The sequence below is a fragment of the Thunnus thynnus genome, chromosome 7 (genome assembly GCF_963924715.1).
Source record: "Thunnus thynnus chromosome 7, fThuThy2.1, whole genome shotgun sequence".
Lineage (NCBI taxonomy): Eukaryota > Metazoa > Chordata > Actinopteri > Scombriformes > Scombridae > Thunnus > Thunnus thynnus.
Genome location: NC_089523.1, coordinates 16,809,428 through 16,826,906, shown reverse-complemented (window position 1 = coordinate 16,826,906; position 17,479 = coordinate 16,809,428). Strand labels below are relative to the sequence as shown.

Here is a 17,479-nt window from a genome sequence, read left to right as displayed (position 1 = left end):
GCCATAAATAGTCAGTTTTGGATCAATATCATATGGATTGAGGCTACAAGTTACCAGCAAATGTGACAAATGTTTAGTGACAAGTATGGCATTTGTAATATATTCCATGCTGCTGTGAGCCAAGTAAGCTATTGCTGTGTGTGTGTGTGTGTGTGTGTGTGTGTGTGTGTGTGTGTGTGTGTGTGTGTGTCTGTGTGTGTGTATGTGTGTGTGTGTGTGTATAAGAAGCATATCCTGCAATTTTCTGCATATGCCACACAGTACCATGGCTGTATAAAATGTTTAATTAAATCATAAGTCACAGTAAGCAGTCCACTTACCTTTTTTAATCGAGAAAGTTAGAAGGCTGCAAAGTAGTGAGCAGAGGCAGCCCTGAAGATAAAGTTGTGGTTGGATTCAATCTTAAGCCAATTAAGGCACACAGGCAGCAGACTTAACCACTTATACTGTTTTGTGACACCCGAGAGCAGCATATTTTATCAGCAGAGCCTTCAAATGTTAACCTAGGCAGTGCTTGTGTCAAGCTCCAAGTGTTGATTGGTAGCACTGTGTCATGTCAACTTTTCATAACCTCCTGTCTTGGTTGTTACTTTGCTGTGCTGTTGTAGCCTTGGATGGATGCAGCTTATTACTTCAGTTTGCTGTAACTTTCTCCTCTCCATCATTCATTACTCCATGTAAGCCACGCCTCTCTGCTAGTACCTACCCAACAGTAAGGGAGAACGGGGTAAATAGAGCCAGTGGGTAAAATGAGCCACCCCCTTTATCTAGGTAACCATAAACAAAAGTAATCATGTGACCACAAATTATGAAAGTATAGTTCACATTACTCAATCCATCTTGGACTCAAGCACATGGAGAGAGTGGTCAGCAAAACAGAGCAAAAAAAAATTATTTTTGTCATGCCAAATGAATTCATCGTGTTACTTAAGTTATCAGTCTTGTATCTTAATTAAAAAAGATATGTTTTGGACATTATTACATGTTAATTTAAGCCAGTGTCAGCTACAAAACAAGGTCATAAACTTAGCATAATTGTGGATCTGAGCCACTGTGTGAAACAGTTGTGTCAAAATGGAGGTTGCGGGGTAAAACGTGCCAGTGATGTTGGGGCAAGTTGAGTCAATGGCTCAATTTACCCCTGAAAATGATTTTCTGATATTCTAGAGACTAGAGACACTGTTCATGTTTGATCCATGTTACAAGTGCTACAGTGTTGATGAATAAACACCTAATTGTTGACTAATGTTAAATTTAAGCCACACACAAACATGTACTGTACACACAGACAGGTGACAAATTAAAGGAAAAGCCATCATAAGGTGTCTTAGTAAGGTGTTGGTCCACCACGTGCCACCAGAACAGCTTCAGTGCTCCTTGACATTTATTCTACAAGTCTCTGGACCTCCTCTGGGGGGATGAACACCATTCTTCAAAATGACATTTCCTCATTTGCTGTTTGGATGATGGTGGTAGAGAGCACTGTCTAACATGTCAGTCCAAAATTTCCCATAGGTGTTCAATTGGGTTTGAGATCTGGCGACCTTGAAGGTCATAGTGTATGATTCACATCATTTAATACTCATCAAACTATTCCGTGACCCCTCGTGCCCTGTGAATGGGGGCATTGTCATCCTGGAAGAGACCACTCCCTTCAGGATAGAAATGTTTCATCATAGGATAAAGCTGATCACTCACAACTACTTTGTATTGATTAGCAGTGACCCTTCCCTCTAAGGGGACAAGTGGACCCAAACCATGCCAGCAAAATGCCCCCCACAGCATAACAGAGCCACCAGATCCCCTCACTGTAGGGGTCAAGCATTTAGACCTGGACCAGTTTTTCCTTCACAAAAGCACATTTACACACACATTCCCTCTGTAGCTTACACACAAAGATCACAGTTTAATCTTTACTGAAAATGTTTAGGTAACATGTCGAACAACAAGACACAAACATATGATTTTACTTAAAAGTACAAGTTTTTGCCTTTGTTAAATTGATGACATTAATAAAGTTCAAAATTATTTTTGATTTTATACTTAATTTGTTTGATTTTGTGTAATTTTTATATCAACATTTAATGGTAGCACTATTTACCCATAGAGCGCTCAATTTACCCCATCCCCATGCTCATTTTATCCCTACCTTGGGGCAAATTGTGCCATAGGACTAACTTTTTTTGATGGCTCATTGTTCTAAAATCATAATAATAAGATAACTAGTTTTAATTTCCATGGGTACACAACAACCTGAGGTATATATAGTAACTATTATTTGAAACAAATACACTTTTATTTTGCAGTAAAATCATCAAATGTAAAAAGTGGCTCATGTCACCCCGTTCTCCCCTGTATGTTAGCTTGACGACTATGAATCTTACATTCTGCGGAAAGCTCTGTTATGGCTGACTCACTAAATAATCAGTACTATACTGTAAGTGTATTACTGTTTTTACAACATAAACAGACAATTTAAAGGATAGGTTCACAGTTTTTCAAGTGTTTTATTTTATTTGTCTAGTCAGATGCGCATAAGAACATTGAAACAGATTAAGCTTGCTATAATCATTCCTCCTGTTTATATTGACCATTTAAAAGTCCCTTCCACAAATAATTTCAATGCATGTGATGGGGGACACAATCTGCAGTCCTTGTTCCATAAAAAATGTGTTTAAAAATGTATCTGAAGTTAATATGAGGCTTCAGCAGTCTGAGTTAGTCAAATCAAGTGGCTATCCTCCAAAGTTACCATCATTTTAGTACAAATTTTCCTCTTTATGTTGCCACAGACAGTGGTTCCATGCTGAGCTGCGGTGGAGGAATAGTAACATAAAAGGGGAAATTTGAACCAAAAGACTGTTATGTTAGATAATCACTTGGTTCGACTAACTCAGACTACCAAGGTCTCAATTTCAAGTAAACTTTTGATACATTTTAGCACAGAACGAGGACTGTGGATTTTGTCCCACATCACTGAACACTGAAAGCACTTTATGAAGGGATCTTTTAATGGTCAGTATGAAAAAGAAGGAATGATCCAGCCAGCAAAACCTGTTTCAGTGTTCATATGGACACACACACACACACATACACACACACACACACACACACACACACACGCACACACACACACACATGGTTTCAACATAGCGACAAGAACCTTTCTGTTCCTGCTATTCCCACACTCATTACATTCTGTAGTGTGTGAGACTACAAAATGCCTTGGGGGAACCTACACAATGTTATTTCAAAACATTCTAAACATTCTATATTTTTTCACACTCTATCTTAGCTGTAAATTGGGGGCTGGACACAGCGAATAAATAGTTTGGCTTGTATGGTTCCTTATCACAGTTGATCAATATGGCAAAAGAATTCTCTGCTCAGAGGGCCTTAGAAATGATTTAAGAAGAGAGAAAAGCTTTGGAGGATGAAGATGAAAAGTTTTTAGAATGTGGGGATCACATTTCTGTCAATTCAGAGTCTGACAGTGAGTTTGGAAAAGAGGATGAGACTGACCCTCATCCAGCCTATCAGCGGCCAACAAGACTAGCCTGTCAGCAGCCAGCCCCAGGACCGGACCATCAGCTGCCAGAACCTGGACCTGCCCGTCAGCAGCCAGCCAGACCAGCCTGTTGGCAGCCGGCCGATCAGCAGCCTGGAGGAGGAAAAAATGGATATCAAAAAATGGTGAAATTGAAAGATCATAAAGTCTCCTTTTAAACTTTTCATCCCAGACACCATCCAGAAAATCATTCTGGACTGCACTAATTTGGAGGGAAGGTGTGGTTTTGGAGAGAGGTGGAAGGCGATGGACCAAACCCATTTACATGCATACTTTGCGGTTCTTATCCTTGCTAGTGTTTTCAGATTCAGTGGGGAATCCACAGAATCCCTGCAGAAACTGGCAGAAAACTTTTCGTTCACATTATTTCCAGGATTATCCACTTCGATAACAGAGACACCAGACCAGCTCAGCGGCAGAAAGACAAGCTAGCTGCCATCAGGTCAGTGTGCCTGTTTTACAACCCTGGGTCCAATGTTACTATTGATGAGCAGCTTATGCCATTTTGGGGCCACTGCCCTTTCAGGCAGTACATACTGTCTAAACCTGCAAAATATGGAATCAAGACCTGGGCAGCCTGTGATGCTGCGTCATCATATGTGTGGAACTTGCAAGTATATACAGGGAAGCCAGATGGAGGAGCCTGTGAGAAGAACAAAGGGACGCGAAATGTCAAATGTCTTGGACGTGACACAGGGACTGACTGACTGACTTTTTCACTTCACACAAGCTGGGACAGGAGCTCCTAAAGAGGAAGCTGACAACGGTGGGAACAGTACAAAAAAACAAACCAGAGCTCCCACCTCAGTTGTTGACTCCACAGAACAGGCCTGTCAATTCATCTAAGTTTGTGTTCACGGCTGACACATCCCTGGTTTCCTACATGCCAAAGACAGGTAAAAATGTTGTACACTTGAGTGCACTGCATAGGGGTGGGAGAATCTGTAGCCAGGAGCATCAAAACCTGAAATCGGAATGGATTACAATGTCACAAAAGCAGAGGTGGACAATTTTGACAAGCTTGTGACTGGCTAGAGCTGCAAAAGAAGAATCCTACTTGTGATTTTTCAACACCTTGGACATCTCGTAGCAGCGTACAACGCTTTCGTCATTTGGATGGCATTGACTCCAGACTGGAAAAGACAGAAGCTCCAAAGTAGGGATGTGCAGAGAGCCCAGTATTTGTATTTGTTGAGGCAGCTTAATTATTTGTATTTGTATTCTAATACAAGTGGAAAGGGGCTTAAAAATCCTGTTTTTTGTTTTTATTATGCTTTTAATTTTAGAAAATTAAAGTGTTACAATAAGTGTTCATGAATAAACTACGTTACGAAGGAGGTCCCCACAACAGGTCTAAAACTGGAGTCTTCCAGATCATAGATGACCGCGCTGACTACTATGCTAAAACTTTACTTATCGCTTGCTGATAGACCCAACAGCGGAGCAGAGGACAGAGACTGAGTAAGAACATCCGGTATTTGTGCTTTGCCGAATAACATATTTGTATTCGGGCACACCCCTACTCCAGAGGAGATGGCTCTTTCTCAGGGGCTGGGCAAAGCAGTGGTAAGACCTCAAATCCAGAGGAGACAACATATCCCAAGAACTTCAGCCTCTGCAGCCATTGTGAGGAGGATGCTGGTGTCCCATCCCCCAGAGCCACAGAACCACCAACCGCAGTACCTGAAGTAAGTGTGAGTGATGTTGTTGCATAATAATATAATGTAATTAATTAATTAATTAATTAATGTAATAATGTAATTATATGCGTGAGTTAGTGAGTGAGTGAGTGAATGAGAACTACGTGTTTTCATCATTCTAGTTTGCAGTCAGTAGCAACAAAAGGAAGTGCTGCGATGTGTGTGCACCCAAGAAGGACAGGAAGACACAGTATACATGCATCAAGTGCAAGAAAAACATTTGCAACACACACAAACACACACACACACAGTAAAACTCTGTCCCTCATGTGTTGTGTAGACTGGCATGAATATGTGTTCAATGGGGCTCATTTATAATTACCATAAAATACTATATGTACATGTTTTTCTTTCCAGTTTGTTCAGTTCAAAGCAATAAACATCAATAGTGATGAAAACCTTGTTTCATTTATATTTGTTCAAGATAAACATGATTTATTCTACCCATGTCTTGATTATTATTTTTTTTTACAAAAATAAACTAGCACTAATAAACACACAAAAATAGCACTTTATTGATAAATGTGATCTAGATTAGGTAAAGGGCAAATACTAACCATATATGCTGTCTATAGTACTTGCAATTGAGATAAAGTCAACTTCTGTCGAATATTTTTACATAAATTGTTATGGCTGTATTGTTTTAGAAATTCAGTAATGTTGTGGGTCCACCAGACCTGTGAACATTGGGTGTGTAACAAAAACACCATACAAGGGTTAACTCAATTAGCTGCACCTGCTGCTTCCAGCTCCTGATGCTGATGCCAACACTTTCTACACCACACCAGTATGATTCCATTCAGAATCAGTGTTGGGTTATGTTACTGGAAGATTGTGATTAAATTTACACCAAAATTTAATTAAAGTCTAACAAAGTGTAAATGTGTGAGCTAGTGTCTCCTGATTGAACTACGGGTTTGTGACAAGTATGCATTTCAGAATAAAATTACATTCCAACTATTCCTCCATTGATCCCTAGTTCTATTCCTTGGTTCATCCCTAGAGTTTGTTTAAATGTGTGGTCAAGGTATATTAAACACCTGTTGAGGAATACAGCACATCTGAGGGGCATTTCAATTGATTTTCTTCCCTTACCCCCCAGAGATTCTAAACCTGGTAATATTCATCCATCCCTTTCCATCTTACATCTTCCCTTGCTCTCTGTCCCTCTCCCATCTGTGCATGGATATCTAAATCTATTTACATCCACCCGTTGTTTTCCAGCCTTCCCTCTCCCTCTGTCTCCATCCCTCTTCCCTCATCCAATCTGTCCATGGCTCTAAATTTGTTTACAATCTTCTTTCTGTTCCTCTTTACTTGGATGGAAACATACCCAACGTCTTTCTTTCTCTTGATTTTATACTTGATTTCACATCTGCCCCTAAGATAAAGAGAAAGGCCCTACTGTGGTCATACCTGGTTTATGTCTGGGGGACAGACACTCTCCTTCACCATTTCTTTTATTATTTACGCATACATATACGGACATAATCAAATGCGTAAGCAACATAGCGTGCCTCACACACACACACACACATGCAGACAGAACAACATCAGACTGCTTATGGACAAGAGGCTGAATATTTCTGACAGGCCCGTCTCAGAGGGAAAGAGTTGAGAGGGTGGGAGCACAGACGGGAGGGAGGGAATAAGAGAAAAAGAGATGGAAGTAGACATGATAGAGTGAAAGATGGCGGAAAGGTAGGAGGTGGTGAGAGTGACAAGGGGAGGCAGAGGGGAAGAGAGAAAGAGAGAGAGCGACACATGAGGGAAAAAGAGTTGTGGCTGGCAGACAGCAGCTGGAGGGAATGATCAACTCAGCTGACACATCAGTTCATATCACCACAGAGCAGTGGGACAGATGGAGGGAGGGTGGGACTGAGAGGGAAAGAAAAGGACGTGGTTAAGAAATGGATGGACGTGGAGTAAGTGGGAGAGGAACATAAGGAGACAGCAAGGTGGAGACAGAGGGACGAAGACACAGAGAGACAGATGGGGGAGAGTTGAGTGGAGAAGATGGGTTGTGGTGCAAGATGGTGGTAGGACAGAGGCAAAGGAAGGAGGAGAGTTTGGTCTGGAAGGTGTGGGTTGGTGGGAGGATGAGTGTGGAGGGAGGGCAAAGATGAGAGAAAGGGAGACAGAAAGACAGGATGTGGTGGTGGTATGTATGAGATAGCATGTGACATGTGAGTTATAAAATCTATATTATAGAATTCTGACATTTAAAGGACCATCTCCTCTCATCTCATCTCCTTTGCCTACCGCCTCCTTTCTCATCCTTCTCTTCCCTTTTCCCAATGGCAGATCCTTGTTTCCTGCATCAACAACACAATTTTCAATCAGACAAATGAGAAAGAAGATATAAAATGATGAGATAAAATAAAAAAAACATGGAAAAATATTAAAAGAAGCAGTCATTAAGTGCAACAATGAATAGCATACATTTTAATAAATGACAAATCTGCAGGGGAGATTTAACAAAGGCCCAAAAACTAAGGGTTTTTAATCTAGATTTCAAAGTAGGTAAAGTTGGGTTGCATTTATTGGATCATAGGGAACTTTGTTTGCAAATTAACTTTACATTTGAGAAGTGTGAGTTGAATAAAAACAGCTTTCTAAGTAAGTTTCCCCTGATACTGGGCTGGATTTTGAAATTTCATCCAAATTGGACAATTCTGTACCTCATGATTTACAGAACATTCAGTGCCAATGCAGTAGTGTTCTGTGCCATATACAGCATGCAGAAAGGAGAGGGCATGACTGTCATGCAGGAGACCGAGGTTTGTGTCCCATTAAACATTTGAAATAAATGTTTGCCTTTTTATAATCTGTAATTCCATAATCATTGCTAAATGTGAGGAGCTGAAAGGAGCTAAAATGCCATGGGGAAAGGACGCTGAGGAAGATGGCTACGCCGGATTTTACTGTATCCAGTCACCGGAGGAGGAAACGTGGCAGGCAAGGAGGAGTTGAATGTCGACTCTGATGCCTTGCTAGCCGTGGGAGGCTAACTCTCCTGAGCATTCTATTTGCCAACATGCAATCACTGAATGATAAAATGGACAAGCTTTTCTGCAGGATTTCCACACAGTGACACATTAGAGACTGCACAGTCCTGTGTTTGACAGAAACATGGCTCAACGCCGACGAGGCCATTACACCGGCACGCTGCACACTACCTACCAAGAGTACAGTGGATGATGCTGAGCATTGTTTACATTCTCCCCTCGGCTAACGTGGACGAAGCGCTCAGAGAGCCCTACAGCATGGTCAGTAAGAATAAAAATGCATATCCTGATGCTGCCTTCATTGTGCTGGGAGACTTTAATCATTGCAATCTGAAGTCCGTTTTACCAAAACATGAACAATATATCACCTTTCCTGCCAGAGGAAATAACACACTGGACCAATTCTACAGTAATATAAAAAAATCTGACCACATTGCCATCGTGCTGCAGCCCTCACATACCAAGACGCTCATAACTGAACCAGTCATGGTCAGGACTGTGTAAAAGTGGTAGGACAACTCATTGGCTGAACTGCAGGACTGCTTTGAGACAACTAACATGGAAGTGTTAAGGGAGGCCACAGTCAACATCCACGAATATACAGACTGTTAGCTGTTACATCAGCTGGTGTACATCCATGTGTATGCCCCTCAGGAATATCCAGGTTTTTCTAATCAGAAACCATGGTCCAAATTAAGATCACGGAATGCAAGATGGCTCTCCAGTCAGGAAATGACTAACAGTATAAGTTGGCCCGTTATGCTCTGCTGAAATCAATCAAAGCAGCAAAAAGGACACCATGCACAAAAATTGGAACACTGCTATGCTCACAACAACACCTCGTGGTTTGAGTTTAACATTTAAACTAAAACTGAAATGTTTTTTAGAGAGGGATCAGTCATGTAGTCAAGAGTGATCTGGTGCTTGTTGTTTTATGAAACTTTTATGGTATGTTTCTGAGTTGTATGTACTTTGTTGTTGAGTTTCGTTTTGTAATGTATGCATATGTATTGTTGAGTTTTGTATTTTGTGCTTAAATGTATGTATACAGTATATATTGTTGAGTCTTGTGCAGTTTCATATGTATTTTATGGTTGAGAATGTGGAAGTCAGTAATCAGTAATGTAGGCATGTGTGGATGTGTGTGCGTGTGTCGGCAAACAAAAACAAAGGCGAGATGAAGGAGGAGAGAGAGAAACTCTGTAGACGGCCAAGCTTTATAGTCACGACCACATCGGGCCCAGGTGTGGCTCATGATGGCGATGACAAGCCTCGGCCCTGCCCCGGATCCTGCAAGACAAAAGGAAACCAGCAAACGGAACGCAGGAGCACCTAGTGGAGTGGAGGGGTCGTCACAGTTTGTTAAAACTGTTCTATAATTATTGAGTATGGAAGTTATTATTTCCTCTCAGCTATTGATAACATAAGGCCTGACTGCTTGTGTTTCTTTCCCCCTCTAGCTTCTTTTTTTTTTTTTACCAAAGTCATTGCATTTGTGAGTGGTGAGTATGATGTTATCACAACCAATAAAGATAATGGCCAAAACATTGAAAATAGGATCAAAGTTGTAATAGACTGAAATTATCCTTTAATGCAGTTTTCACTAAAACTAAGGCCTAGATATTCTCAATTCTCAGCGCACCTCATTGCTAAGCAACTGAAAGTATTTTTTTAAAAGTTGGTGGGCTTCTTGTCAAAACAGCAGGTGAATGATTTAGGGTTCATTATTTCATCCTCCAGAGTAGAGGGTTCTGTTTAAATGAATCAAATGGCACACTGCAACAGTCAATGGCATGGGTCTGAAAATTTGTCCAATGGCCAAATCAATCTGAGCACTGCACAAACCTGAGAGCAGGACACTATTTTTAAATTAAAGCCAATATTTTATCATCACAACAGACACCCTCTCTTTGTTTCACCATATATACATATATAAAATATATATATGTACAGAACTAGTCGAAGGTTTGGACACACTTTCCCCTTCACTTGAAAGAGAAAGTGTGTCCAAACTTTTGACTGGCACTGTATGTATCGGGCACCGAAAATTAAATTGCCTTGAGAGATGATAACATGTTTGTGTATGTGTTGCTGTGGTTAATGTTTTGCTGTGAACCATTGTCCATTGTGAGAAATATTTACATGATATTAGTGAAGAGCCAAACAGAACTTAAGTATGAAAGTATGGCTACATCAAATGTTGCCACCTGCACAATCCACAGTCCATGGCATCACTGAGGCACTCTAGCAGCTCGGTGTCAGATAGCAGTCATTCACATGCCACAACCACAATTGGATATAATTATTGCGAGGTGTTCATTATCTATGTGGTTTAAAGATTTTGTCTGTGGGTATGATGGTTTTCTAACTAATACTTGGTGAGAGCTACACTGTGAGAGAGAAAAAAATATGTGAAAATATTTGCTTTGGGTTTCGGGCCGCTTCTGGTTATTGTCTTGCTTTGGTCTGACTAGACTGGGCCGAGTTGAGCTTGGGATGGATATTCAGGCCAATGCAGTATTCTTGATTAGAAAAAATCCTCTCTCGTCCAACCTCTCAGTTAATTTAACTCATCCAATCACTGCCTGAGTTTCTGGTCCCATACATAAACACTCATGTGTGTTGTGTGTTGGCACTCACAACCATCCCAGCTCCTGTAGCCTCCACCAGATATATCAAGCCTCTCCGCAGGGGAGGGGAGAGGCACTCTGCACCAAAATTTCTCTGAAATAACAATTCAACAACAAATGGGGAAGTGCTTCTTGGATCTGTTTTTTATTATGTAGCCACTACAATAAAGGCTTTTTAGCTTTTGTACTTTGTGAGTCATGATTTTTTTTTTTTTCTGGTTTTGAGAATTCATTCTTATTTTTGTGGACGCTATAAAATAATTGTGCATCTTATTCATGGATGGTAAAATCTCTTCTTGTTAAACCACAACCTGGTCCTTTGGTTATTGAGCACTCTCAGTAATCAAAAGACTTCATCAGGCTGATCCTGTTAGTTTGGGGATTGATTCAACAAAATTCTTCTACTAACAATTTACAGGACCCATTATTTTCATGGTAAAAATCAACTGAAAATTTAGATTAAAACATAAAAATCAGAAATCATAAATGCTGATATTTTAAATGCTGATATCGACTCAAGCATTGTTCCTCATTTCTTTCTTCCTTCTCATTTTTGCCTTTACCAGAATCAGAAACTTTTTCATCAACTTAAAATCTGGGTAAAAATCTATTAAAAACCACTCTATAACTTTTCAAAAAGCTTTTTTTTTAATATATGGTGAAAAATGGTCATAAATAAAAATGTCTAGCTTTGCCTTAGGCTTACACTGATCCTTTGGCACGGTCAATTTATCTATCTTTTGATCTTAGATTATAGTATAAGATGGCTGCTAAATTATTATCTTGTTGTTAGTGTCATGTGTATTGCCTCTCCTAATGAGGACTGATATGTCATGACCACACGACCTAAGAAAACATCTGGTCAATACGATGAGGCAGGCTGAGGTCAAGAATGTGTGAATATGCAAGTGCAAGGACATTATGTGTGTGTGTTAGTTCTGCTTTGTTGCAGTTGAATTGTTACATAACTTTGTAATGTTTTGGTGCTATGAGCAAAGGCATGCACAAACACACACTCTTTCACACATGCATGCATTCTCTCTCTCTCTCTTCTCGTCTCTGACCCCTTTTCTTTTTCCTTTGTCCTCTCTTACAAACACACAAACCACACTCACATACACAAATGGTACTTGACAAATTGATGCAGCATCTGTGCTTGTATACATCCATGTACAGTACCAGTCAAAAGTTTGGACACACTCCCATTTACTTGATTGAGAACGTGTGTCCAAACTTTTGACTGGTACTGTATTTACTAATCTTTAGTCAACAGAAAAAAGTAGTAACCTGAAGGAAATCCAGTTCTATCCTCCTGAGACCCAGAAGAAAAAATGTTTTGATATTTATATCTATATTTTTTTAGATAATTTTGTATTCATTTTTGTGTGGATTTCTGTTAAAATTTATTTTCGCTTGATGAACATTAAAAGTGTCAAGGGACGTGTTTCAGGCCATCCTGAGTTGATTGGACTCCATTGAAAGTGATGTCATACATAATACCCGGATGCCAGCTGGTGCTGCTATGGTCCCCAAAGTTGCTGTGCGTATCCAGGGGGTGTGGGTTAGGATTAGGTAAGAGGAAGTGGTTGGTTAGGGTCAGGGTTAGGGTCACAGGGAAAGGGCCCCTTCAGGGATGCCTGGAGGCCTCCACTGGGGTCCTGGAGGGTTCTAGGGAGTACCAGGGCCTCTCACTAGGGTCCTGGAGGGTTGTGGGGTACAGTTAGGGTTAAGGTTAAGGTTACAGGGGAAGGGGACCTTGAAGTATGGAAATTGGTTAACAACAGGACTTAGTAAGTCCTGCTGTCCTCTACAAAGGACATTCAATAAAAGTTGTGTTTTGAAAGGGTTAAAATTACTATACATTTCTGAAATCTTACAAAATTGAAGTTAAGACTCTTATATTGAAGAAACATTTAGCAACAGAAACGTAATATCTGCAAAATAATTGATCACTTACCTCCCTTGTTGCCATAAAATGTGGAAGCTGTGATGCCTGCCATTTTGAAAGGAAAGTCCATGTCCTCTGTTAGCCACACCCCCACAACTGTGACATCACCAGAAAGCCCAGGGTTTTCTCTTGACAGTAAAGTATGACTTAAATAGATTACATAAATGGTGCTTGACTTAGAGGTGTCAGACTCATGACCCCCACAGAGGACAATAAAAAAGAAATTGCTGAGTCTTCAGAGGCTATAATAATGAGTCCTGTCTAACAAACTTTACCACTTGTTAACGCTGACGAGACCTTCTGCTTTCTGAGAGTTGATCCAAAAAATGATCCGATCCGTGACTCAAATCCGTGATACGATCCGAACCGTGAGTTTTGTGATCGCCCCTAGTCTTCAGTGATACCAGAATCATGTAATCAAAATCTTAAAAAAAGACCTGATTAGCTCATGTTCCAGCACCAATGACAAGTGGTCAACTTCAGCAAATCATGCCTGCAGGAGTGGTCATTAGTTTTTAGTGTCCTTCAGGAACCTCCATTATGTTGCAACTCACTCCTGTTGTGTTGTGTATGACTTGCCACATTTTCTGTATCATTTCTGTATTTGTTGTCAGATTGGTTAAAAAAAAATCACCCCAACAACTTTCAGTGAGTTCAGTTTAATTTACATAATGTCCAAGTCTCAAATTAGCAACGACATAGACAGGCAAGTTGAGAGGTTGAGGCCATTACTGAATGTTATGAAATTATTGCATCAGTTAAGTTTGCGTCATGAGGACTAAAAACAAAATCAAGATAAAATTACAAGGGAAACAGTGTTCCTACATCATAAATGCAGAAACACTGTCCCACAGTTTTAAACATTTAAACAATTTAAACAAGTCATATGTATGTGCCCTGGCCTGGAGATCCAACAGGATGGGCCCTGGTATTAAAAATTAAGAAAGATTTTGTTTAATCATAAAACAAGGGATAATGCCCCTTGTTTCACACTTGGATGATCCCTATAACTATGAGGCTGCATGGCCACACAGAGGATAATAATAGCGCTCTAAACCAACTCCAGTACACTGTGACAATGTGTAACTTTTTATTAAAGTAACCATATTTCAAAGGCATATTTAATTTAATCTATTATTAATTTGTGGGAAAATTAAATTACATTACTTTATTGGTCAGGGCCTGGTCTGAGCAGAATAATAAGTTGTGATTAAACATTGATATTGAAGGTGAATGTTCACTGAAAAGAATATTCATCGAGGAATAACAATCTGAGGACTCGTCAATGAAATATTACTTTCATTTTACAGTTGCTCATTAAGAGAAAGGAATACATCTATTACTGTGTTTTGCTTTTTCTCAAGGTCAATACCCCAACTTGCCAAAAAACTGTCTGCAACAAAAGAAATCACCATGGACTGCTTATACAGCTCAAATGATTAGCTTCCCACAAGTAAACTCAATCTCCCCAATTTTCATCTCATGCACATAATTAATATTTGTAATAATTACAAATAGTTTTTACATGTACTGACATTGAAATGTTGACAGGAGACAGCAGTGAATAGAACATGTTTCTATTAGAGATTTATGGGACAATTTATCTTAATAATGGTTATGCATTTTTACAAAATATGCTCTAGAGTGTTCCATAATTAGCAGCAGGAGATTCAGAGGGAAGCAGAATAATGACAAAACCACACACAAGGCAACATAACCAAACTGTGGCTTTATGCACTGCATGCACAAATCCACTACTAGAAATCTATATCCATGATGGCTCCGCCACTGATGTTTATCATGTATTTGAATTTGCATGGCTGAATGGCTGGTGAAGCCAGTTACCCCACTAATGCGTGTAGCTTTGATAACTCCATCCTCACATCTCTTCCTTGCATCATACTGTACATACAAGGGGCTGAAGAGGAAGGAAAAGATTCAAGTGAGGGAAATGAGAAGGCTTACAGGCTTAAGAACTTTGAACCACCTGTGATTTAAACTTGTGCAGTAAGAGTCGTGAGCTTTTTCTGAACTTATGCCCCTATCGGCAGGATTCCCAACAAATTCTCATAGACAAATAACTTGTCATTGCATTCAAAAACAAAACATATGACTGTTACAAAAATGACTCATATGAGCATGTATAACCTGTCTGTTACTAGGAATTACTCAGGTACTTAAGTTAAATTGAGACCTACTTAAATTGAGACAATTAATACATCCAGCGTCCACCCAGGCATCCTCCTAAGGAGATTTTTTCTGGCACTATAACAACATTGGGCTACTTCTGCCTATCTTTTTTTGAGAGAGGGACATTATTATTCACACAACCACAAGGAGTCTTTGTCAGGAAACTGTAAACATTAATGTATGTTATTGTAAGCATTTGAACAAACGAATGAGTAGTAAAGTAAAGACAGGATCTTCAAATTAAGGACAACTACACTCAATCTGGTCCCTTATCTTTAAGGGACACAGCAAAACTTTCATGCAAATCATAAATATGCAATTCACATATTAATTCTCAAAACAGATGTACATTTAATGGTTTGAAGACAATTTAATTAATTCATTCTAAAACATGTAATGGTAAAATATTGTGAAGATAATTTTTTTGATCTTAACATATATTAGTCCATGTAATCACAAAAAAACAAAACAGTTTTGTTTGTTGTACAGACTTTATGCTCAACATGTAAAAATATGATCAAGCATCTATTATTAAGACTGCATGAGCAGCACATTCAATGCTGTGTGCAAAGCTTTTCTCTTTTTCCAATTTTTAGTTCTTGTGTGAAAACATAGTCACATGGAAGCTAAATAATCTGGGACTTCAGTGAGACTGGATGGAATACATATTATGTACCATAGTATTTCATTGAAAGATGTGCTCGCACATCTTTCCAGTTATCATGGCATTACAGTTGTTGCTGGTGAAAACCCAATAATTTGTTCGCCCAAAAGATTGATTAAAGTACTACCCAAGACTGACGTTTGTAAGCTATTTTTTAATACTTAAGCATACAGTATTTCTTGATCATGACTGGTAGCATGGGAAAATATCTTAAAAATACAAAAACACAGGAAAACTGGCATGGCTACAAGTAACTTTTCACCCGTGGTGGCTGAAAGACAATTAACAGGACATTTGCTTTAAGATGAACTCCTCAGGTGCATTGTCGCACCACTGGAAGCCCAGGTTTTCACCCTGGCTCTCTGTTAATGTCTTGAAATACAAGTGCACATGAGGAGAGCATCGCTTTAGAGGGAGGACTAAAGAAGGTCGGAAGGATCTTGTGCTAACAGGAACCTCATACAGCGATAATCTATAAGTAATTCAATAAACTGATGGCCTGAGTGACTGTACCTGTGGTCCTGATGTAACACAATTTTCTAAGTTGTTGTCAACATTGTTAGGTCCTTGTTATTCTGTGTTAAGTAATTTTGACCCTTGAGGCTTGCTGCACATGGGTAAGGGTATATGGCAAATTACCAAACACAGAATTAAAGGGAACTAACATTGTTTACTACAATTTACAGCCATCTGTGTGGTCACTGGAGAGGGGATTTGTTCTAGTGTGCCTGTATGTCTCAATGCTAAAGGACGGGGGACAAGCTTGTTTTAGACACAAACTAAGACATGCTCCTTTAACAATACAACTAACTTAAGCCTCAAATATTAACAGTTTCAAATAATCTTAAAACACTGTTAAATTACAATAGGCCTAAGGTGATTTGTATTTTGTCAACTCCTGTTTTTAAGCTGTATTACATAAAGGAACAGCATGCTGCAATTTTAATTCAGCTTCACAGGCATCACAGCCAACATGGTCATTTCTGACCTTTTTGCCTTGGGTGCAAAAGTGCCCTTTTCAAATGGATATCAAAGCATTTTCCTTCTCATGGTGCCTGTTTTTATCTTTCAGCTAAAGACAGAATGACCTAAATGATACCACTTAACAGAGGACCCTTGAGACAGATTTTTTTTTTACTGTTTTTGCCCTTTCCCTCAGTACCCCATTAACCCTGGACCCTGGACGCTGGACCCTGCTGCCAGCACTCTGCCCCAGGTGTGTTAGAGTTTCACCCTTGTCCCTGAAAATATCTGTGGCTTTTAGTGCTGCTTGCACCCTAATTATGATTAATATTGCTAATTAATAGATTATTAGCTTTTAGCTAATTAGCTTTTGGTTTGTAGCTTGTAATGTGGTTATAATGTAGCTGTTTAGATACATACAATTCATCAAGTGTTTTTTTTTGTTAGTTTTATGAGGGGTGTTTAATAAAGCCAATCATTGAAGGTTCATTTATTGATATGGCCATGGAAAAAGCTCTGATAACTAGCAGGACAATCAGAAGACACATAATTTTCAGGAACCAATCAGGGCCAGCAGATCATTCCAATCTACATCTGTTTGAGCAGTATAGATTCTCTAAAGTGGAAATATTGTCATTTATACAATTGGGGATGCAAAATTCCTTTGCAAAACAACCGTATAATGCACAATAAGAAGCATCTACTTGTCTTTGAAACAATGCTTAACACATTCATCTTCCCTGGCAACAATTAAATAGTCTTTTTATCTTTGCCTATTAAAAAAGCTTTGTGATTGTAGATAATTTCA

The 17,479-nt window shown here is 39.4% G+C and overlaps 1 pseudogene; it reads left to right on the top strand.

Moving 5' to 3' along the window:
- LOC137186860 (piggyBac transposable element-derived protein 4-like) overlaps positions 1-16,933 on the top strand; it is a 32,763-nt pseudogene extending 15,830 nt beyond the window's left edge.
- Positions 16,934-17,479: the final 546 nt, after the last annotated feature.